The sequence below is a fragment of the Pistacia vera genome, unplaced genomic scaffold (assembly GCF_008641045.1).
Source record: "Pistacia vera cultivar Batoury unplaced genomic scaffold, PisVer_v2 Contig36, whole genome shotgun sequence".
NCBI classification, from domain to species: Eukaryota; Viridiplantae; Streptophyta; class Magnoliopsida; order Sapindales; family Anacardiaceae; genus Pistacia; species Pistacia vera.
Window position 1 is genome coordinate 575826 of NW_022196179.1, and position 23997 is coordinate 599822.

At 35.0% G+C, this 23997-nt stretch overlaps 2 long non-coding RNA genes across 11 annotated transcripts; both read left to right on the forward strand.

Moving 5' to 3' along the window:
• The first annotated feature begins 225 nt into the window (after positions 1–225).
• On the forward strand, positions 226–4848 carry LOC116139832. 10 transcript variants are annotated; one of them, XR_004129525.1, is made up of 10 exons: positions 226–507; positions 608–631; positions 1171–1263; positions 1918–2138; positions 2330–2430; positions 2633–3099; positions 3581–4022; positions 4147–4446; positions 4576–4673; positions 4777–4848. It is a non-coding gene; the product is annotated as an uncharacterized LOC116139832 (long non-coding RNA). The 10 variants fall into 10 exon arrangements; XR_004129521.1 differs by having other exon boundaries at positions 229–507; positions 3952–4022; XR_004129523.1 differs by having other exon boundaries at positions 230–507; positions 3952–4022; positions 4147–4307.
• A 137-nt stretch (positions 4849–4985) lies between these two features.
• LOC116139833 lies at positions 4986–11221 on the forward strand. The gene is made up of 3 exons (XR_004129528.1): positions 4986–5057; positions 10644–10713; positions 10825–11221. It is a non-coding gene; the product is annotated as an uncharacterized LOC116139833 (long non-coding RNA).
• Positions 11222–23997: the final 12776 nt, after the last annotated feature.

Below are 23997 nucleotides of genomic sequence, written 5' to 3' on the forward strand. Positions count from 1 at the left end.
AGTTGTTCTTGCATGTGTTTTATTGTGATTCTTGTTCTTGATCTATTGTTATTTGGTTGATTCTTTCTGTGAGTGATTATAACAGTTATAAATTTTAATGTGAGCCTTCGGAATGTTAAGACTTAACATTTTCTAAGAACATTGAGGTGGTGTTGAATAAATAGATCAAAGTCTGTGCCTGACAATTTTTTTTAGAACTTTCTTGGCGCAAAATCCAATGCATTAAGCTAACCAGTCAGCGACAAGCACGTGTTTTCGTAAAAGTAAAACCCAAACCAAAACCCCACTCACAACGAAGCTGGTAGAAAGAAAGAGCGATTCAGTGCGAAAGTGAAAGCTATCGATGGCGTCAGGCGGCAACGGCGGAGGTCTGGAGTGGCACGTGCGGCCTCCAAACCCTAAGAATCCAATCGTCTTCTTCGATATTACCATCGGTACAATTCCTGCCGCTCGTATCAAAATGGAACTCTTCACCGACATTGCCCCTAAAACCGCTGAAAATTTCAGGTCACTTCACTTTTCTTCCTTTCTTATCCTAAATTTTCTTCTGCATATATCAATTTCAACAACACTTGTTCAAGTTCGCTTCTTTTTTCTTCTTTGGCAGGCCGTTGTGCACCGGTGAGTTCAGGTATCTGGCTATTGCGCTCATTACATAAAACAAGTTCTCATATCCTGTAATGTTACCTTTTATGATTATGAGGTCATCGTTGCTGTTAGTGATGTCTACTAAGTTTTTTTTTTTTATTTCCTTTCTTTTTAGAATAAATTTGTGTTGTTATCTTAATCTTTGTTGCTGTGGTGATATGTGCTAGTTGGCTTATTAATTTCACTTTGGGAGCTAAATTGTAAAGTTCAAGAAATGAAGGGGCCAAAGTGGGGAAATGAATTTTAAGTGATGGAATTGTGCTTATATATAAATTCTGGCTGGTGACCCCAGGCCTGTGAATAGCTCTATGTTAGATTGTATGGATAGTAGTTGGTGAATTAGATTGTATGTGATAGTAGTTGGTGAATGCTATTGTATGGTATCATAAAAGACTACTATTTGAGTGAATGTTAACTCGTTATCTACTATCTGTTGGTATATGCTATTTTATGTGGTATCATATATGACTACTTTTTTGATTGAGTAATCACTTCTTGTCTATTCATCTGTTGGTTTGAAAGAACACAAAAGCAGGATTGCCTGTTGGTTACAAGGGATGCCAGTTCCATAGAGTGATAAAGGATTTTATGATTCAAGCGGGTGATTTTGTCAAGGTTTGTTCCTTCAACTCCTGCATTTAAGCTTGTTTATGTTTTTATCATTTTAGTTACTCTATGATTGATGCTAATCCATGAATAAAAGTGTCAGATTCTTATTTTAATTTAAGAGTGTTTCGGTTCATGTTTCTTCCCTTAGTATACTGGACGATGCATATCCTGGTGATTGGAAGGACATTTCACGTTTTCTTTTTCTTTGAAGTGAAGTTAAATTTTGACATAGCAATTTGAAAAAGGAAAATGGAGTGAATTTGTGACTGCATTTCTCTTGTGCTATGTTCGTGTGGCCCTTAGTAGAATTAACCCTCTAATGCTAAAATTTAACAGCTTAAAACTCTCATATAACTTGAAAAACCAACTTTTTAAGCAGTATTTATTTAATAACTATAATATACAAAAATTAATAGTTACTCTGGGTTTTCTGGTCCACTGGCTCATTTTTTTCCTTCCATTCATATTACTTATTCTAACCTTTTGATTTGTAAATTCTCTTTAAATTTCCTTCACAAAGTTTTGGAAATTTTAATTTACAATTGTTATTAAGAAACATAAGAACTTGATATTTCTTTTAGTTATATCCTTTTGTACAATTATTTTTTTGTTTAGAGGGTTTATGGTGGCTTTTTCACTGTTCTTACTGAATGATTACAGCCAAAAAACAATTAGAGAGACTTCTAAATAGAGGGTTGCGATAGTCTGACAGGTCTACCTGAAGGTATCCAATTAAAATACTTGACTATAAACGACTGTGACCAATTGGTAGAAAGATACAGAAACAACATGAGTATTGTCTGGCCAAAGATGCTCATGTTCCAAATATTCTCATTGATTATGAGCGGATTCACAAAGAGGGCCAGTATCTATTGAATTAGGTTGGTACTTCTCTTTTTACGTTTATCTTTTTATTATTAATATTTAATTTCATCGTGTTACACATTTTCTCTTTAATTTATACAGTCTCTAATTAGAGAAATTTAATTGATTCTCTTAACCCAATCTTACTCTATATCTGCCAATCTTTCACTCCTGAGAGTTGACATCTTCTCTTTTCTGATAATTACAGAGCATAACTACTTCCTCATATCTTTGCCCAGACAGAGTAAATGAATTATTCTGCGGATCTTCTTTCGCATAGCAATTCACAGCGTACCCACAATTGTACAGGTAATTATCAAAAACTTAAGTTTCCATATTTGGCGTTAATGCTAATTAGACTGATTTGATTCTGAGTTTATGTATAGCTTAGCACACTATTTCTACATATTTGTTTGGGTCTGCTAAACAGCAGTCCAAAATTCCACACTGTTCAGTTTTAGAACTTTATTTGTTGTTGAATGTATAAGAATTTTTTTTTTTTCGTTAACAGGAATAATTTAGGATAACTTAATCGGGTGGAAGCAAGAAATGTGTCAAAGGGGCTTAAAGCATTCATTTGAACTCACTTCGTGGAGGCCTCTCCTATTGCTTGAATGATTTTGCATTTTGGTCAAAAATAAAATTGTAACAGTTGATCAGAAAAGACTTTGTGATTTACTAAATCCAGAATGAATATCATTCAATTTTCTTGATTCTACTCTCGATGATGGATGAAGCATGGCATACATTGCTAAAACAAAGGTTAAACTTTGTCGAATTATTGTTTAGAAGGAGTTTCTTGATTTCTGTTCTATTTCTAAACTTGTGTGGGTCTCTGCTAATTTTTACGTTCACTCAGTTTCAGTCAAACATATGAGCTTTTAACTTCTTCTGATTGGGACAGCTATCAGTAAGGATTACTCTACTAATGCTTGAAGAAGCTTATAGCATAAGTTTGGTGATGGACCTGCTGGACAGGTATGTGGCGAGTAATTCATTTGTCTGTAGTTTTTAATTGGTGATGCAGCGGAATTTGGATAAACACTAAATATGCTCTAGCATAGTGGAATCCACGTACGATGACTCCCGAATCCACAAGGAGGCTTGTTGAATCTACAAAAACACGTTGAATCCTCAACAAAGGCTTCCAAAGGAAAACTTTATAAATTTTATTGATGATAACTTTGAATAACTTGAAACAAAACCTTATATATAATATGCTAATCGTAATTCTACAAGAAAAAATAATTAGAACAAAATAAGAAATCCTAATAGTACTAAAACAAGGAATTATGAAATTGGAAAATAAACTTAATTAATTCCTAAAATAACTAGGTTCCTAATGAAAATTAGGAAAATAACTTAGGCTAAATCAACTTGAAAAATAGGAAAGCTTGTCCTACATCAATTAGTCTTTTTAGACTTAATTCACTTATCTGATTCTGTTTCCTGTTATCAGTTAAGCATCATGATTCTGACTGCTTCACCATAAAGTGTGCATGTAGTAGCCAACTAATGGGTAATATATATCATTCTCTGTTTTCATTTCTTTTTCTGCCGCATTCTTGTGGTTACAAATATGCATAACAAACTTAATGTATATATTAATCTGAAAACATTTAGTTTACTAAAGGCATGTTTGTTTGTTTCTTACTTTTCGGAAATTTATTCGCGACATGTTTGGTACTAATGGATTGAAGCAAGATATTTTTCCGTCTCAAATGTTGAGCTAAATCCAATTGTAATTTCTTTATTTACTTTTCTTGTATCCTTCAACATTAACTTGCTTCTATGATTTGATGAAGACTACATATTATGATTGTATTGCAGAAATAACATTTATTTTGTGGCCTAACGAGAATAAGGTGGCTGGATTATTCATCGACCCAGAGAACTTCAAGGTGATAGTCTGATTTCTTTTACTTGCTTTTTTTTTTTTTTTTGTCCTGTCTTCTCTTATTTCCTTTCATGTGCTTTCTTTACATTAATGGAAAGATACTGAAATTCTAACATAAAAATCAACAGAAACAAGGTTTGTGAGGCAATTAATAGAATGCCAGAAAAGCAATGTGGCCGGTTAATGGGCGTATCTGGCACCTTTGAGCTAACTGTTGGGAAGACCTTACTGTTTGCTTAGTCAAGAGTTATGCAAGTACTAAGAACACTTGCTGATTCTGCAATCGAGGGTGATATTTCTAAAATTAAGTCAATTTTTCTCTAGAAACTTTGTTCCAGGAATGGACTGCAAAAATAAAACTGCAGTGTGGAGAGTTGGCTAGGATCACTCACTTCTGCAAGCATAATTTTTGTCCATTGCAAATAAAGGTTCATAGATTATTTTTTAGTCTACTCGTGAAAATGATGACACACTATTTTATGCTCTCTGCTGTATAATTTTCCATTGCTTTATTGGTAGATTTACATTTTAATTAATTTTCTAAGTTTCTGATACAGCTTGAGGAGTACGGTCTTGCTAGAAGTAACGGTACAAGCTTAGGTGCTTTAAATTTTAGGACTGCTACACTTATACAAGAATTGGAAAACATTGGCTAGTAAGTATTGTATTACATATTTTCTTTTTTGTCCTTTTAGTTCCTGTTCCTGTATGAACAAGTAGTTTACAAAAGGTACTTTTATTTATTTTTGTCTGTTCAGAAATTTATTCGGGACATGCATTATGTGTATCAATGCTTCCAAGCGAGACATTCTTCCATATGAAATGTTGAGGTAAACCCAATTGTAGACTATTTAATTTTTCTTGTATCCTGCAACATTAGTTTGATGTTCTGTGCCGATGAAGACAGTATATATTATGATGTTAAGCATTGCAGAAATAAAATTTAGTCTTTCAAATTTTNGTTCAGAAATTTATTCGGGACATGCATTATGTGTATCAATGCTTCCAAGCGAGACATTCTTCCATATGAAATGTTGAGGTAAACCCAATTGTAGACTATTTAATTTTTCTTGTATCCTGCAACATTAGTTTGATGTTCTGTGCGGATGAAGACAGTATATATTATGATGTTAAGCATTGCAGAAATAAAATTTAGTCTTTCAAATTTTATACTCAGGTTAATATTGTAAAACTTATTAAGGATGAACATTCACACATTTTTCATTCATAAAATAAAAGGATACATATTTATAAACACTTGTAGTGTTCTAAACTAGGTAGGTGATTAATCTCTATTAGGATACAAGATCAATGTGATCCTTATAATCCTGGATATCAATGTGATCCTTATAATCCTGGATATCAATGTGATCCCTATAATCCAAGATATCAGTGTGATCCCTTTAATCCTAGAAATTATATACATATGTAACACTCCCCCTGAAGCTGGAGTATAGATATTAATCATACCCAGCTTGCTACAAAGATAATTAACTTGAATCCCAGTTAGAGCCTTTGTGAAGATATCTCTCAATTGTTCTCCAGTCTTCACGTACCCAGTGGAAACCAAACCTTGCTATAGTTTCTCACGAACGAAATGGCAATCGATCTCAATGTGTTTCGTTCGTTCATGGAACACTGGATTAGATGCAATATGAAGAGCCGCTTGGTTATCACACTATAATTTTGCTGGTACTGAAGTTTCAAGGCCTATTTCAGTTAGGAACTGATATATCCACATTATTTCACAAACAGCTTGTGTCATAGCCCTATATTCTGACTCTGCACTTGATCGTGACACGACATTCTGCTTCTTGCTCTTCCATGATATTAAATTTCCTCCGACAAAGACACAATAGCCTGATGTGGATCTTCCATCTACCTTGGAACCTGCCTAATCTGCATCTGAGAAACATTCAATATGAGAGTGACTATGATTGGCATATAATATATCACTTTAGGGGCTCTTTTCAAATAACACAAGATCTGTTCCAAAGTCGCCCAATGATGAACTGTTGGGGAGACCATAAACTGATTGACAACACTTACTGAATATGCAATATCTGGACGAGTCACCATAAGATAGTTCAACTTTCCGACCAATCTTATATATTTCTCAGGATCTCTAAATAATTCACCATCTTTCATAAGCTGCATATTAGGAACCATTGGAGCATTACATGGCTTTGCCCCCAATTTCCCTGTCTCAGTTAATAAGTCGAGCACTTATTTCCTCTGAGAGAGGAATATACCTCGTTTGCTCCTTGTAACTTTAACCCCCAAGAAATACTTCAATATCCCTAAGTTTTTTGTGTGGAACTGGGTATGGAGAAAAGACTTAAGAGATGTGATGCCCACACTATCACTCTCAGTAATAACAATATCATCCACATACACAACTAGAAGAATAATGCCAGTTTCAGACCATTTGTAGAAAACAGAATGGTCAGTTTTACATTTCAGCATACCAAATCTCTCAACAGCCTGACTAAACTTTCCAAGCCAAGCACGATGACTCTGTTTTAAACCATATAGAGATTTGAGAAAATAACGTACTTTCCCATACTCCTCTTGAGTAACAAACCCAGGAGGTTGCTCCATATATACCTCTTCCTAAAGATCGTCGTGAAGAAAAGCATTTTTGATGTCTAGCTAATGCAAATGCCAATCATAAGTAGCTGCCATGGAGATAAACAACCGAATATAGGTGAACTTAGCCACAGGGGAAAAGGTATTAGAATAATCAACTCCGTAGGTCTGAGCATACCCTTTAGCAGCCAGACGAGCTTTTAGCCGAGCAATTGACCCATCTGGATTAACTTTAACTGTAAACACCCATTTGCATCCAATTTCCTGTTTCCCTGAAGGTAAATCTACCAATTTTCAAGTACCATTGTCATCTGAGGCATTCATTTCCTCTATCATTGCATTACGCTAACCAAGATGAGAAATGGCTTCATGAACAGTTTTAGGGATAGTAATAGAATCAAGGGAAGCAATAAAAGAGCATGATGAATGTGACAAATGATCATAGGAAACACAAGAAGAAACAGGATAAGTACACTACCGTTTACCTTTTCGCAATGCAATAGGAAGATCATCACTTGAAACTGGATCGGATGACGAAGAAGTTGGTGCCAAGCATGAAGCAGGAGGAGGTGGATGACGAGAGTAGAATTTGACAGGAGCAAGATCAGAGATAGGAGCCGATGCAGGAAGCGCAGGAATAGTGATAGGGTCTGAGACAAGAGTCGGTTCAGATATCTGTGCAGGGGAAGTGAAGGTATAAACTAAGAAATTATCATTATCATCATCCTTCTGACGATCTGCAGGAGAAGAGGGAAAGTATGGTGTTTCTTCTATAAAGTCAACATCCATGGAAACAAGATACTTATTAAGACTTGGACAATAGTATGATATCCTTTCTGAAGTCGAGAATAACCCAGAAAGACACATTTTAATTACTTGGGATCTAATTTAGTGACCGACTGTCGAACATCTCGAACAAGGCAAGTGCTACCAAATATCTTAGGTTCAAGAGGAAATAATGTTTTGTTAGGAAAAATAATACTGTACGGGGTCTCACCATGGAGGACAGAAGACGGCATGCAGTTAATCAAAAAGCAGGCGGTGGAAACGGCATTAGCCCAGAATGGTTTAGAAACATTCATTTGGAATAATAAGGCTCTGGCAGTTTCAAGATGTCTATTTTTCCGTTTTGCTATTCTGTTTTGAGATGGCGTATCAACACATGAAGTTTGATGAAGAATGCCATTCTGAGTCATGTAATTTTGAAAAGAAATTGACAGATATTCTTTTGCATTATCAATGCACAATGTATGAATAGAAACATTGAATTGAGCTTTAATCTCAGTACAAAAAGCACAGAAATAAGAAAACAAATCAAAACGATTTTTTATTAAGAATAACCAAGTCATACGAGAGTAATCGTCCACAAATGTAACAAAATATCTAAAACCAGTTTTAGACAGAACTGGACAAGGACCCTAAACATCAGAGTGAACTAATTCAAAGGGAGAATTAGCTCTTTTATTGACTCTAGGACTAGAACTGACACGATGATCTTTAGCAAACTGACATGACTCACACTCTAATATAGACACTTTATTAAACTAAGGACACAATCTCTTCAGTGAAGAAAGAGATGGATAGCCCAAACAACAATGTGCTTGAAACGGGGATGCAACGCTAGAACAGGCGACAGGTATAGATTTTGGTCTATCAAGAATATATAAACCTCCAGATTCATGTCTTTTACCAATAATCTTCTTCGTCGTAAGATCCTAAAACAAGCAATAATCGGGAAAGAATAAAACACAACAGTTAGGAGCACGAGTAAGTTGGCTAACCGAGATCAAATTGAAAGAAAAATCTGGTAAATGTAAGATATTCTTTTGACTGACGAGAGCACCACTAAACTGAACCCCAGACCCAAGAACGTAGGATGGTGACCTATCTGCTAAAGTCACATTTGAAAGGGTTTTTGATTGATAAGTAGCAAAGAGACTGGGATTACCTGACATGTGATCTGTTGCACCAGAGTCAATGATGAATTTGGAGGATGAGGAAATGAGACATATATTTGGCTTACCTGAGTCAGCCATAACCGTGACAGGAGTAGATGAAGTTTTTAATGATTCCTAGTACAATGAAAACTTGACACATTCATCTGCAGAGATAAGAACTGACTGATCAGAAGTATCATTGTTGGATGCAACATGGGCAGAGGGATTTCTTTGATTTCTGTTTTGAAGCTTTCTACAATCATGCTTCATGTGTCTTGGCTTATGGCAATAGTGACACACAATTCCTCCCCTATTACTATTTGACCCTCCTCCTTTATTGCCCCTTCCAAATTGTGATCGCCCAGATTCATAGTCATTCTTTTGACTGACGAGAGCACCACTAAACTGAACTGGTGGGGTACCTTCTATGCGAAGTACCCTACTAAAGACATCCTGCAACGAAGAGATCTTTGGACTGGCTAGAACCTGAGACTTAACAGTCTCAAATTCAGAAGGAAGACCTGCAAGAAAACTCATGACTGCCATTTGCTCCTGTTGTTTTTGTTGAACTTTGACATCAACACTGAAAGGTAACAACATGTTCAATACTTCATAAGTCTTTGTAAACTCCATAAAATAAGTTGTAAGGGACTTATCTTGTTTCTCTGCACGATAGAATGTCTTACACACTTCTTAAATATGAGAAACATTCCCTTTTCCAAAATATAGAAACTCCAAATAATCTATCAGTTCTTTAATAAACTCATAATGATTAATTAGGCCAAGTATCTCACTGTCAATAGAGTTCCGTATTTGTAGAATCAACCGAGCATCATCTCGGAGCCATGTGTTTTTAGAATCATCCTTAGGTGGATCATCAGTCATATGATCATCTTTATCAATACTCCGCAAATACAATATAACAGTTTTACGCCAATCATGGTAATTAGTTATACCAATGAGCTTATGTTATGTAATTTTTGACATCGTCGGCATCATTTTCATCACTGGTTTTGTATCAGACATGTCTTAAATAAACAATAATCCCAATGCACACCAACAAACGGTTAAAACAAAGCAAATTAACCAAACTTCAGTGACACACCAAATTAATCAACAGCCACAACCAATCAGAGACCAAAGCACAGCAAAAATCCAATAAGCAAACAAAAACAAAGTTCCAAAAAAGTCACAACCAAATCCTTAGAAATATTCAAACAAAGAACAGCAGTAACCAGTAAGAGATTACCCAAGTCCAGCACGAAAATGTGCTGTAGAAGTGTCGGAGAAGCAGACGAAGAGAACCGGAGGAGACGTCAACAGTGGGCGCGCTCTCACGCGCTGGCGCGTGGTACTGTTGACCAGAGTTTCAGATGGCGCGTGGAGCTCACGTGCGGGGATTTTGACTGCTGCCGATTGGCAGCTTCTGAATCTTGCTAGGGTGGTGGTGTCGAACTAATCTTACCCTAAAAAGGTGTTCTCAATTTGAAACCCAAACCCTAATCACCTTTTAAGACTCTGATACCATGTAAAACGTATTAAGGATGAATATTCACACATTTTTCATTCATAGAATAAAATGATACATATTTATATACACTTGTAGTGTTCTAAACTAGGTAGGTGATCAATATCTATTACGATACAAGATCAATGTGATCCCTATAATCCAGGATATCAATGTGATCCCTATAATTCTGGACGTTATATACATCTGTAACAAATATATTCAAGAACTTAGATGCATCAATATGTTCTAGATTTTGCACATTAAGAAAGTTAAATAACTCAAGCTTGTTTGCCTGTAAGAAACTTTAAACAAGCCCTTTTTTGAACTGTGTTACGGACATCGCGTGGGAATGTAATATTGATTAAATTGTTGTTTCAAGTAAGAAGTTATTGTGGTTTGCTATACATGAAAAGCTGCTTTTCCCTGATCATCTCCCTCTTAATTTGGCTTTGCTTTTGCCTCCTGCTTTAATTATAGAATCATTTATAGGAAGATTTTCATATGAGTTTGAATTTGTTTTGGATGCAGTTTGCCATAGATGATCCTTTTATCGTCTAGTGTTGTAGTTCTCATCGATTTCCTTTTTTAGCTTATGCAGTTGTGGAGATCATTCTGCAAGCTGGAGAATCAAATTTTTAATTTAAAATCACGTTGAGAAGGTTTAGCTTTCAGTCCTTTAGAATACTTCACTTTCTCTAACTTAAAAAATAGGATTTCTTTAGTCCATCAATAGCACCACTCTTTAGTTTTGTTTCACTTGCTTGTTTCAGAGTCCTCAAAGGTCAACTTGGTTGCTGTATTTGTACGTGGCATGCGTGTGGAAGAAGCATTGTCGCAGTTACAAGAACTCATAAAGCCAGCTGCAAAAACTGTATCGTATCAGTCATTCTGCCCGAGCAAATGCCTCTCATAATCTTTGTTGGAGAGGCGTTTTTGAAAAGAAGACTTGTCTACCACGCAGAGGGAGAACGTGAAGTTAAAAGAGCAGATTGTTGTTTGACAGTGGTGGTGAGGGAAATGACTCCGTCAGAGGAGGTGGAAATTGCCCAGCTGAGGGTCCACAATTTTCACAACTCATCCAGTAGGGATAAGAGGCTGTGTAAGCCATAAGCGATTGAGACAACTTCAAATTGGAACCGCAAAGGCAAAAGCAGCAGCCGTGAAATCAAACGTTAATTTCTTCATGTTTCTGCATTTTCTTTGGAAGTTCTATATAAGATGCATTTTCTATATTTCACAAAGGTAGTTGTATCTAATCATTGATATCTGCAATTTATGTAATCAAATCCAAGTCAAAGACCATTTCATAAGTTGCGTTCTGTTTTGCTTTCAATTTAAAAAAAAAAAAATATTTCTGCAACGTTTCTTCCAAATACAAAACTAGAACAGAGTAGTTTTAGCTTCCTCTATTGCTTTTGTAAACCTTGTTTTCTTGTACACAGAAAATGATACAAGAACAAAAGTACATGATTCATTCTTCTAGAAGGCAAGATAATTAAAGTAAACACAATGATTTTACAATGAAAGGCGGCCATAAAAGAAATTGGCAAATCAGGTTTCAGGAACTGCCAACCATTAGCAAAGTTCAGTAGGCAACAAAAATATCAAATCCAGAACATCTCGTGACCAGTTTAACATACCTTGAAGTCGTCCCTCAACACAAGGAACAGGTATACGGCGACCAGAAAATTAGCAATCCAGTAGAACAGCATCATGGATCATTTTTTAAATCGTAAATCCAAACATCTGCAGGCAAATCAGCATATTCCCTTACGAGGAAGAATTGTCTTCAGAATCCTGTAGAAGAAATGGCCAATGAGAATGAAGTTTTCAACTCTTCAGCATTGCGATTATTTTGCATGCAGCTGAAATCCAACAGCCACAATCAAATTAACACACCAATCTTGAGCCACCCAGCAACTGATGCATTCAATCCAACAGCATTCAGGATGATCACCATAACTACATAAGGCACATAAAGAATTGATGAAGAACAAAATAGTAACAAAGGACAGAAGAACACTACGGAAATACACTCAGTTTCACCTCAACATTTCAGATGGAAGATTATCTAGCTCCAGCGCATAAAAACAGAACATTTTACAAATAAATTTCTGAAAAGTCAAAAGAAAAAAAAAAGGTTCTTTTAGTAAAGTTATAATTTATATAGAAAAATACCATAAGAACAAAAAAGTATATATGTGATACTTACTAGTCAAAGTTTCCTTCGCCTTGAGTGCAATACCCCCAATGGTAAAAGAGCACCACAGGATTCATAGTCACTTCTAGCAAGTCAACCTCAACTTCTGAATCAGTGACATATAACTTAGAAATTGATTAAAATATAAATCTACCTAAAGAACAATGGAAAATCATAGAACATAGGGAATAGCATAGTATGTCTTATTCATGAGCAGAAATCTGAGACTAGAAAGAGATCCGTGAACCTGTATTTGCAATGCATATAACTTAAGTTTTGGGAAGTGAGTGATCTTGACCAACTCTCTGTGCTACTTTATCTTGACATCTTCCCTTCAAAAGTAACTTTCTAGACAAAAAATGGATAAATTTTAGAAACTGACCCTGTAAATTATTATTATTCAGAAAAATTAAATTATTATATATTGGCCTAATATTGAAATATATTGGAAGGTTATATATAAAATAGAATGAAAATAATATCCACATTGAAGATTTCTGGTGTGCAGCTCTAAGAATTCAGTTTTTCCCAAACTTTTGTTTCTCCACTGCACGCATCCAAGGATCCGTACAGCAATCTTGTGCATCACCAACTCAATGTAGTGTTGGCCACAGTGAAATGGGGAGAAACAATTATACGACTAACGAAGCCGTTGTCATTTATTTTTCAGTCAATGGTACACAGAATTAATGTGAGACATTTTTCTAATCTAATTGGGCATGTCTATTATCAATAGGTCATCTACCTTTATAAGGTTGTGCCCATATCTCAAAGAATTTTCCAAAAGGTACCTTCTCTTAAAAATATCAACAATCCTATATAAGAAGTAAGATTTTTTTTGAAAGTATACAACAAAGAAAACTATAATTCTATTATAATCAAAACTCTCTCTAGTTTGCTTCTGTTTTGTGCATAACACAAGTAGGTTCTTCATTCTATTCTAAAGAAATTCGTTGATCCTATTTACACTATAAAAGGGTGAAATTTACGTTAGGAAAGTGACATGGATACATGCCTTGAAGTTGGTAGTCACTATTTTGGTTCTAACAATCTAAAAGATATTTTTGGCTACTTCTATTTGCAACAAGATGGCTGCACTTCATACCCTCAGGGAGATGGCTTCTGACTTCGTGAAGTTAGAGAGGTTTGATGGAGGAAATTTCATTCTATGGTAGAGAAGGATTCATTTTCTTTTGGTGTCTTTGCAAGTTGCTTATGTGCTGAACACTCTAAAACTTGAGGAAACGGGGAATGAAACCATTGCTGAAACGAAGGAAGCGGCATAAATTTGAACATGATGATGAAATCTGCAGGGGACATATGCTGAATGCAATGTCAGATGCATTATTTGACATTTGTCAAGGAGTGCCTATTGCAAGAGAATTGTGGGAGAAACTAGAGACAAAGTACATGCAAGAGGATGCTACAAGTAAGAAATTTCTTATCTCTCGTTTTAATTCCTATAAAATGGTAGATAAGAAACCTGTTATGGAACAACTTCATGAAATTGAAAGAATTCTGAATCATTTCAAAATGCATAAAATGCATATGGATGAAACCATCATTGTCTCTTCAATAATTGATAAATTACCCCCATCATGGAGAGATTTTAGAAGAAGTCTCAAACATAAAGAAAAGATGACATATCACTTGATGATTTGGCCAAATCTTTGCGTGTGGAAGAAGAATTTCGTTTGTAGGATGAATCAAAGGAATAATCAGTTCTGAATTCCAAAATTCATATGGTAGAAGAAAAACAAACTTCCAAGTCTGCAAATAACAGGGTTTTCCATGGTCCTGGTGTTGGACATAAAAGCAAGAAACCAAAGGAAGAAGCAAAATGTTTCTTTTGTGGAAAACATGGCCACTTCAAGAAGGATTGTCGATTTTGGAAAAGAAGAAGGAGAAGTACTCTACTAGTGCGGAAAATGAGAACCTAGTAGCAATGATTTATGAGATAAATCTACTAGAAGATAATTTTGCATGGTGGGTTGATTCTGGTGCAACAAAACATGTCTGCAAGAACAAGGATTTTTTCAAATCCATTGAACCAATACAAGATGACATGGTATTGTTCATGGGAAACTCCTCTACTGCCCAAGTCAAGGGAATAGGAAAAGTAGAGTTAGAATTTACATCTGATAAGAAATTAACATTAACCAATGTGTATTATATACCAGAGGTTATAAAGCATCTTGTATCTGGTAGTTTATTGAACAAATTTGGGTTCAAACTTGTATTTGAAGTAGATAATTTTGTTCTGTCCAAAGGGGGCATGTTTGTTGGGAAGGGTTACTTGTGTGATGGCATGTTCAAACTTAATATTGCCAATATTGGTATGACTGATAATAATAATAAAGTTATTCCTACTTATATTGTTGAGTCTGAATTTTTATGGCATTATGGACTTGGACATGTGAATTTTAGAAGATTGCATGACATGGTTAGGTTAGATTTACAAATTAAAAGAAGAAAATCTAAGTAGGTACACCAGTAATCCAAGTAATTTACACTAGCATGGTGTTAACCAATAGCACAAATTTATATACATTGTGACAGTGAAACTACATTGTCAAGAGTTCATAGCCATGTATATAATGGAAAGTCAAGATACATTAGACTTAAACATAGTTATGTAAGAGATTTGATCTCAAATGGAGTAATCACAATTAACTATGTCAAATCAAGTCTGAATCTAGCCGATCCTTTAACAAAGGGTTTAGCAAGAGAGTTGAATAAATTCGTTGCTGTTAGTGATGTCTACTAAGTTTTTTTTTTTTTTTTTTTTTTTTTTTTTTTTTNCAAAGAAATATTTTTATAAAAAAATTGTATCCTTAAAAATATTATAAATCCTTTAATTATTAGCATCTAAGCATTTATATTGAAGTCAGAAGGGCTGAAGCTGAAATCAAATTTCCCAAGAATTGTTGTGTTGTCAGATAGTGTGGAATAAGAAGAATGGATTTTGAATTTGAATCATGTTAGCCAATAGTTGTTATTATCTTATTAAAAAATAAAATAAAAATTATTTTAAAAATATATTGACATCATCATGATGTGTGATGATGTCACCGGTCCAACCGGTTGGACCGATTGAACCGTGACCCGATCATCAAAACGGTTTGTCCTCCGGTTCGGTTTTTAAAACAATGGTTATAATTGGCAAGAGATCTGTCAAGAAATTCTTGACAGTTCAAAGATGGTCACCACCCTTTCTTGACACTGGCTTCAATGACGGGTGAAGAATTGTCAAGAAACCCCCTTCTTGACAGTTATGACCTATCAAGAAATGAGGTTTTTTCTAGTAATGTAATACCAGCACTATCATGTGAAGTCATTAAACTATAAGGAACAGTATCACTTAAATGAATTTTAAACAAACCATCAACCATAGCACCATTTGCTATTAGGAAAATTTTCTAACTGTGAGCTAACATTAATTATATGTTAGTTTTGATTAAAACTGGGTAAATTGATAGGCTACTGATATACTAATGGGTTTAATGTGATCATATTAAAGTTTAGCCCATTACACTTCATTTGATTAATCTGGATTGACAACAAAGTGTGGGCCTTAGGGTTTATTAGGAGGGCCCAACAAACTATTATTAAATTGGCTAAGTCCCCTTTCCATATGAGATATAAGATAATTGAAATCCATTTTGGAAGTTATCATCAAGTTGCGTTATTGGAAATGAAGACTTACGCTCTCTGCCTTTTAGGGAAAAAACAGTTGCTCCTCTTTTAAGAAATTCAAAGATCAAGAATCATGGCACAAACAGGTTTGTCTATAACCCTTTACTATAAATTTTAGTATTCTATAATTTAAGTGTTGATATTTTGGATGTTGTTTTTAATTTAATTCTATTCACATTGTCAATAGAGTGAAGTAGAATTCATGTTTTAATTTTATAATATGTGGTATCAGAGCCAAACACTTTAGATTATAGGATCTAGATTTTTTAAAATTGAAATCAAGGTCTTATTCAATTTTGTGTAATTAGGGTTCATGTATAAATTAGGTTTTCTTTTAATTCTTAGATAATCCCAATTTGGCGTTTCTATAATTTGAACCCATAATGGGTTTTTTTGGCCATTAGAAAGGCTTTTTCTAGCCATTAAAGGTGATAAAGGGACGAATTTTGGTCTTTAGAGTGTAAATATTGCGATCTGTTTTTTTTAGATTGTAGGGGTGAAAGTGCAGTTTTATAAAACTTTTGGGGCTAAATGAAATTTTATAAACCTTCAGGGGGCAAACATATTATCGTATATATCGAGTCATAGCGACCCATAACCTAGTCCAATCGGGTCAACTCGATCAAGTTAACTCGGGTCAACCCGACCTACTCAAACCGGGTCATTGACCACGCGTGTGGAAGCATGTTGGTGCGTGGAGATGCATGTGGGCACGTGGAGGCACGTGGGTACAGTTCTCTAACGCATGAAGGTGCGTGGCAGTGTTTCTCGGCACGTGGAAGTGATATATGGGCGCGTGGAAGCGTGTGAATGCATGTGAGACTCTTTTCAAGCACGTGATCGTGTTTTTTAGCGTGTGAAGTTGATCTTCTAGCACGTGGCAACGCGTGCGAGCATGTATGGGGGCATGTCAACACGTGATATGATGTTTCTGGCATGTGAGAGCACGTGTGACTGTTTTTTCGACACGTGTGGTTGCGCGTGAGCCTATTCTGGTATCGCTGAAGATGAAATTACCTTTAAATCATATTTCCCTCTATTATTTTTAAAGTTATACTCCATTCATATGCAACAATTATATAGAGTATAATTTATAAGGAGTGATTGTTCTTTTGGTTGGAACAATTATCAAATTAAGATTGTCAAAGATAATAAGGTTTTATATCTCAAGAAATCTTAATTATGACTATTAAAATCCAAAAAGGTTATTGAATTAAGATTGTTAGAGATAATTAAGCATATCTCAGAAATCTTAGTATTTAAGGCAATATCATTTAGTATCATTAGAACAATTTTGTGAGTCGTTAGAATGTTTAATTGCCAAAGCGATACATTCATTGAAGCTTGCAAGATTTTTCATTAGATAAATGATACATTGTTTTAGTTTATGGAAATATTACTCAGTATCATGAGAATATTTTTTGAGTTGTCGGAATGTTTATTCGCCAAAGTAGAGCATTCATTGAAACTTGTAAAATTATTCATTTGGAAAATGATACATTCTTCAATTTTAATGCACATAATTTCCTGCCAAAGTAGGTTATTATTTGTATTAAAATTAAAAGGTTGCATAAGGTTGAATTTGGGAAATGCACTGGTCCTGAAAAATTCAATACACATATAAGTGGATGATTTTTCAATTGACATGCATTTTCCTCTTAAGTGGAGGATGAACTATGACCTAGAAAGTTTTATCTACCCAAAAAGGGCGATAGTCTTTTGAATATCGTATGTTCTCATTAGTTATTTTTGATAACCTTATGTGTAGGGTCCTAATAGTATGTCATTTTCTCTGCCAAAGTGGAGTTAATGATGATGCACCAAGAATCCCTATAAGATGTAGCTTATCAAGTTTTAAAGCTACTTTGATTATTTATTGCCTATAGTTTTATACTTGGGATACTAATAGCGTGTCATTTTCTCCGCCCAAAGGGGAGTTAATGGTGATGTACCTAATGTCCTTATGTAAAATAACTTATGAAGTTTAAAGCTATTTTAATTATTTATTGTCTATAATCCTGGGATAGTAATAGCATGTCATTTTCTCTGCCCAAAGGGGAGTTAATGGTATTGAGAATCTCTATAAAACAATAGCTTATAAGGTTTTAAAGCTATTTTAATTATTTGTTGCTTCTAATGCTGAATTGTTGCATCATTTTTCTTTTTTTTTTAAGTGGTGGATTCAAGATACTGAGTTAGACCTGAGAATGTTCCATAAATCATGTTATTGTTAAGAAAATTTCATAATTCCCATGTTTCATAATTTATTATTACTGTTGTTTTATATATGCATGAATGGTTGTGTATTTGTGGGAATATGTTAAAGTGAATTTATGTGCATGTTGTTAAGTACATGAATTTAATGTTTGAAGGATTTATCGGTGAGATAAACGGTAATTTCCAAAGCAATCCATTTATTAATACTCATAAATTTCTCTATCATTAATTTGGGAAGGTTGATTCCTTATACAGTAATGTACCCAAAGGGTTTTTTGTGTATTTTATAGTGAAACCATTGGTAAATCAATAGTAGCGTACCGCCAAGGTAATTTTTCATCCTAAAGGAGATTAATTATCCGAAAGTTGGGCCTTATTATTGATTGGTTTATTATGAGATTTAGTTGTTACATTCCATACATAAGGTAAGTGTGCAATATTTCAACTTGAGATCCTGTGAGAATAATAATCCCATGGTGATATATTATTAATAAAGTATTGATATTCCTTTTAAGTTATTTCTTGTTCATCTTACCATACGACTCTCCCCATGCAGTTGATTGGTTAAAGATAATCTTTAACACTTAAATAGACAAATGAGATTCAATAAATTGATCTTTATATTTGTCTTCAAGGGGAAGAGAATTTGTTTTTGATAAAAGTACGAATGCCCTTATTAGCTTTGTCTTATTTAGATTTCTTAAAGACTCAATTTGCTTGTAATGAGAATCAAGGTAATATGTTGAAATTGAGATCCTTGGATAAAAAGGTGTACATTTTTGTATGAAGGAAGGATACAAGAAAATTATTTTTCTATTTTTATTTATTATTATTATTATCATTTGTAGTGCTAATTTTGTTTAACTCCTTCCTTGATGCACTACATATAGTTGAATTCTTTTCCTTGGCTACCTCTGAAATTTGTTCAAGAAAATGTGAATTTTTAAGATGAAGATTTTCTTTATGCTTGTTTTAGCAATTTTAAAACCATGTTTTAATGATGTTAAAAATTGTAAAGATTAAAAATTTTCCGCATAAATGTTTTCTTTTTTTTAATAAATAAAACTTTAGTTTATTCTTGACAATCCCTTTATCTCTTTTAAGGGGAAGGTTTTTTTGCTATATTTTTTTTTATATATCATGATTCATATATGAGTCTTGAAAGGTTTCAAAGTATTTGTTTAAACCTTTAGTTGAAGGTTATAAAGAAATTTTGAGGTAATCAGTATATTGTGACGAACATGCAACTATTATTTATATATAGTTGTCTCGTACACCTAAGCAGATTGAGATGGCTGAGAGACAAAGTCGCACTAGTAAAGGTAAAGTGTTTAGGGTATAGGGATTGGACAATTTTTGGTTTGCAAGACAAATAAGGCAATGATAATCTCATAAGGTTCAAATGGGTGACTAGGGAAGGATTCATTCATTGGTCGGCTGGAAAGGCTCAAACGTTCCGAAAAATGCCTAAATCATTTCCTTAACAATGTCTAATCCTAGAATTTCACCTCAAGCACTTCTTAACTAGGTTCTAAAGTCCACCAACATTATCAAGACTTCACCTAACCACATAAAATGTTTCTAAGCATGCTAAAAGAATGAAAATGGTGGTTGAACCATTCAATGAACCTCAAGCTAAATCAAGTCAACCAACCTAAACTTGAAGCAATGCTTCGCATTATCTATAAATAAAATCCCAACAATCAAAATCTCATCATGGACTTATGCAAATCATCTAGGCAACAAACTAAATCAACACCCAACCTAAAAACAATAAAACACACAAAGATAAAAGTTAATTAAAACATACAAAATTTTTCAAAATTTTTCTCTACCCCCCAAACAAAAAAAGACATTGTCCTCAATGTCAATCAATAATAAACATTGTAGTAAAGAAAAACAAGCTTAAGGTATGAGATACTCCCCTGATTAATCCATGATGATCAAAGTGAGCTCAAATCTGGACATCCCTTCATCGTCTTCTCCATCAGCAAAATCTGTCAAAACACATAAACTCAAGGGTCCAAAATGTGTTAGAAAACCTCACAGATTATGGAAAAATTACATCTCATTCTCAAACCTTAGCAAACTAAACCTAAAACCTAAGAATGCAAAAGAAAGTAACAGTAAAAACAAGAAAAAAAAAACTGAGTTCCACTGTACAAAAATAAAACAGAACAAAATGTATTCCAGGCTTCATTCATCAGCATCCTTTCCATCATCATCGTCCTCTTCCTCCACGACATCATTCTGAATTTGATCTTCCTCTTCCTCTTGCCATTCTTGCCATTGGAAATCGACTAAATAAATGCCCAGATTGGAGTAGCACTTCAATTGCATCTCGTACAATGTGTAGGTCTAATTTGACATCCAATCTTGACATCTTTCCATTCTATCCATCTTTTTCAGGATATGTTGTAACAACTCTTTTATCATGGAAGATGGAGCCAGAGCTATGGCAGAGGTTGTGGTTCTTAGTCTTTTTGAGCTTGAACTGGCTACTCCAATGGTAGGACGATCTAGGAGCTTATGAAAATAGACTTGGTTGAAGACTCGGGCAAGATGAAGAAGTGGTTCATCATCTGCCTTCTTGACTCCAACTTTCATACAAATCTCAGTGATGAGATGTGGGAAGGCAAAACTCGCTCTCACTGGTTTGGCTGCATGCCTTAATTATCCATTATGATATTCCCCACATCCATCTTCTTTCCAATGGCAATGGCATAAAGTAAGTCTGCTCTCTCAAAATCCACTGAATTGTAGTGTGTTTCTAGAATCAACCTCGTACAGACAAAGTATTGCCAAATTCCAGCCAAGGGAATCAAATTAGTCCATTTTATGCTTCTCCTTCCCTTCTTCAAGAATTCCCAAGAGGTACCTGGCTTTGTTAAAACCTTAATTATTTCATCATAATTAATATCCTTAGCCTTGAATTCTACGTACTCATCATGTTCAACTGGATCAATCTGGTAGAATTCATTGATGATCTTTGCACTAAATGGCACCTTTATACCCCTCACATACATATGACCAGGCTCACACTTAGGGAAGTTCGCATAAAACTCTCTTACAATGGGCTCAATGGCTAGATGCTTAGGTTCGAGCAGAAAGATTCCTCAATATCTCCCTTTGATCCAATCTTCCTTATTGATACTGGTCAACCCTCTCTCGGAAATAAAACTTTTGTCTTTTCTCTAAATTGCTACTTCATATCGCTCCCTAGCCTTATCGTTCACAAATCTATTATCAACTTGCTTGCCCTTACCCTTTGGAATAGTTTTGAGCGACATTTTCTCTTAATAATGTTCTTTACACTCTACCACCAAAATCAGCAATTCAACTGCCTAATCTAATACTACTACACACTTCTCACAGCTTCAAATCAATTCCTCAATTCACCTTATAAATTTCGAAATCTACACTCACACCCCAAAAATCACCAAACTGCCAAATGCACTCAACAAACTTCACAAGCACACACCCAAACTTCCTTAACAACAAATCAATCAAAATCAACACTTCCTACACTCCAAACACGAATCACAACTGTAAACACGCAAGTCAAATCAAAATTTCGAGTTCATGCATAAATATAAAGATGAATCATTCAAACTTTGAGGTCTGTAAAAACAAAAGCATGAAAACTCGAAATCTTACCACACCAAGCTTGATGGACCTTTAATTGCTCCAATTTTTCTCCAAATCACAAAACTCCTAATTTTGGAAAACCTAGGGTTTCCAAAATTTTCTTCAAAATTGGCTAGATTTGGTCCAAGGGAAGGTTGTTTAAGTGTTTATGGGAGTGATGGTGTGGAATGGTGAAAGAAATTTTGCTAGAAAAGGGCTGAAATTGAAAGTGAAATTCTTTTGTTCTTGGAAGCTTTTTGGACACACGTGAAAAAATGAAGAACTAACGCGAGTTTATACAGAAAATGGTTTTCGCTGTGGCAAAGTTCTTGAATTACTTTGCGAACTGCTCGATGCTGCGGTGAAGTATTTTTCTTGTTGCGGCGAAATTTGGGAAATTTTTCCTTAAGGATCATAGTGCATACAATGCCGTGGCGAAAATTTTATTTTACCACAGAGAAATCTGGAAGCATTTGGCAGTGCATACAATGCCGTGGTGAAAATATTATTTTGCCGCAACAAACTTTGGAATTTTAAGAACACATAGTTGGTAGTGTCGACGTTGCCGCGACGAGATTTTTCTTTTGCTGCGACACAGTCTGGAATTGCATGAGCACATATTTGGCAGCATAGACGTTGCCATGACGAGATTCTTCTTTTGCCGCGGCAAAGTCTGGAATTGCATGAGCACATATTGGTAGTGTAGACGTTGCCACAGCGAGATTTTCTTTTGCCGCAGTGAAGTCTAAAAAATATTGTTTCATGCCAAATTTTGATTATTCACCTGAAACACCAATAGGAAAACAAAATTAAACTATTTCCTAAGTCAGAAAACACATAAACAAATTTAAAACACTAAAAAATGAGAACGCTTGGTTGCCTCCCAAGAAGCGCTTGTTTATAGTCGGAAGCTCAACTTTCTTAAGTCCTTCGTCAATCTAGACTATCCACATGCATCTCGTCCTGAACAGTTTCCTTGGACCGACGCTTCACTTGTTGATGATTTTTGTTACATCGGGTCTTTGTTGAGAGTTTAACCACCCATCTCCATCCCTTGGTCATTCCTTTTAGGATTTGAGCATTCTCATTGACACCTTTTCAATTTTTTAACTTTCTATCAGCATTCTTGAACTAAGAAAGTGTTGAAGTGATCTCTCGGTTAGCATTCTTTCTTAGCCCCACTTTCGTCGTGCATGATCTTATACCTAAATCTTTACAACTTCGTTCCTTGTGAAGCCAAATGCTAGATTGTGGCTCGTCTAGGTATGTTGTGTCGTCTCTTGGTTTATGCTCTTCATCTTCGATTTGCTTTGATTTGACCGTGCATTCCTTAAATGGTGGTTTAAGATCATCAATCTTGGAAGTTTTAACTGTCGACTGATCCACCGAGTCAATTTTGAAACATGAGTCTTGCTTCGCCGGAAATTTTAAAGTCTCAAGGACATTGAATGTCACTTCTCCATCTTGCACCCTCATGATCAACTTCCCATCTTGTACATCAATTAAGGCTCTTCTAGTAGCAAGAAATGGTCATCCCAAGATGAGAGGTATCTCCTTGTCTTCTTCCATATCCAACACAAAAAAATTTGCCGAAAATATGAATTTATCCACCTTAACTAGTACATCTTCAATAATGCCCCTTGGATGCTTGATGGATCTATCTGCAAGCTGCAAAGATACAGTTGTAGGCTTCACTTCACCAATCCCTAGTTTCTTGAAAATAGAAAAAGGCATTAGATAAATACTAGTACCCAAATCACATAAAACTCTATCAAATGTAATATCTCCTTTGACACAAGGGATAGTGAAACTCCCTGGATCTTTGAGCTTTGGAGGTAGCTTCTTCTGTAGAATGACATTGCACTCCTCTGTAAGCATCACTATTTCCTCCTCTTCCAACTTTCTTTTGTTTGCTAGAATTTTCTTGAGGAACTTAGCGTAGCTTGGCATCTGCTGCAAGGCATCCGTAAAAGGAATGTTAATATGGAGTTTTTTTAAATACCTCAAGGAATTTCGTGAACTGCTTATCCTGATTTTGTTTTCTAAGCCTCTGAGGAAAAGGAATAGGAGGGGTATGATGTGCCAACTCCGGTGGTATATCGGGAAATGGAAATTTTTCCTTCTTTTGCTTTGGCATCTTTTCCCTCTTTTGTTCTTCTTCTCTAGGACTCTTGAGCTTTTCCTCAACAATGATTTCTTCCTC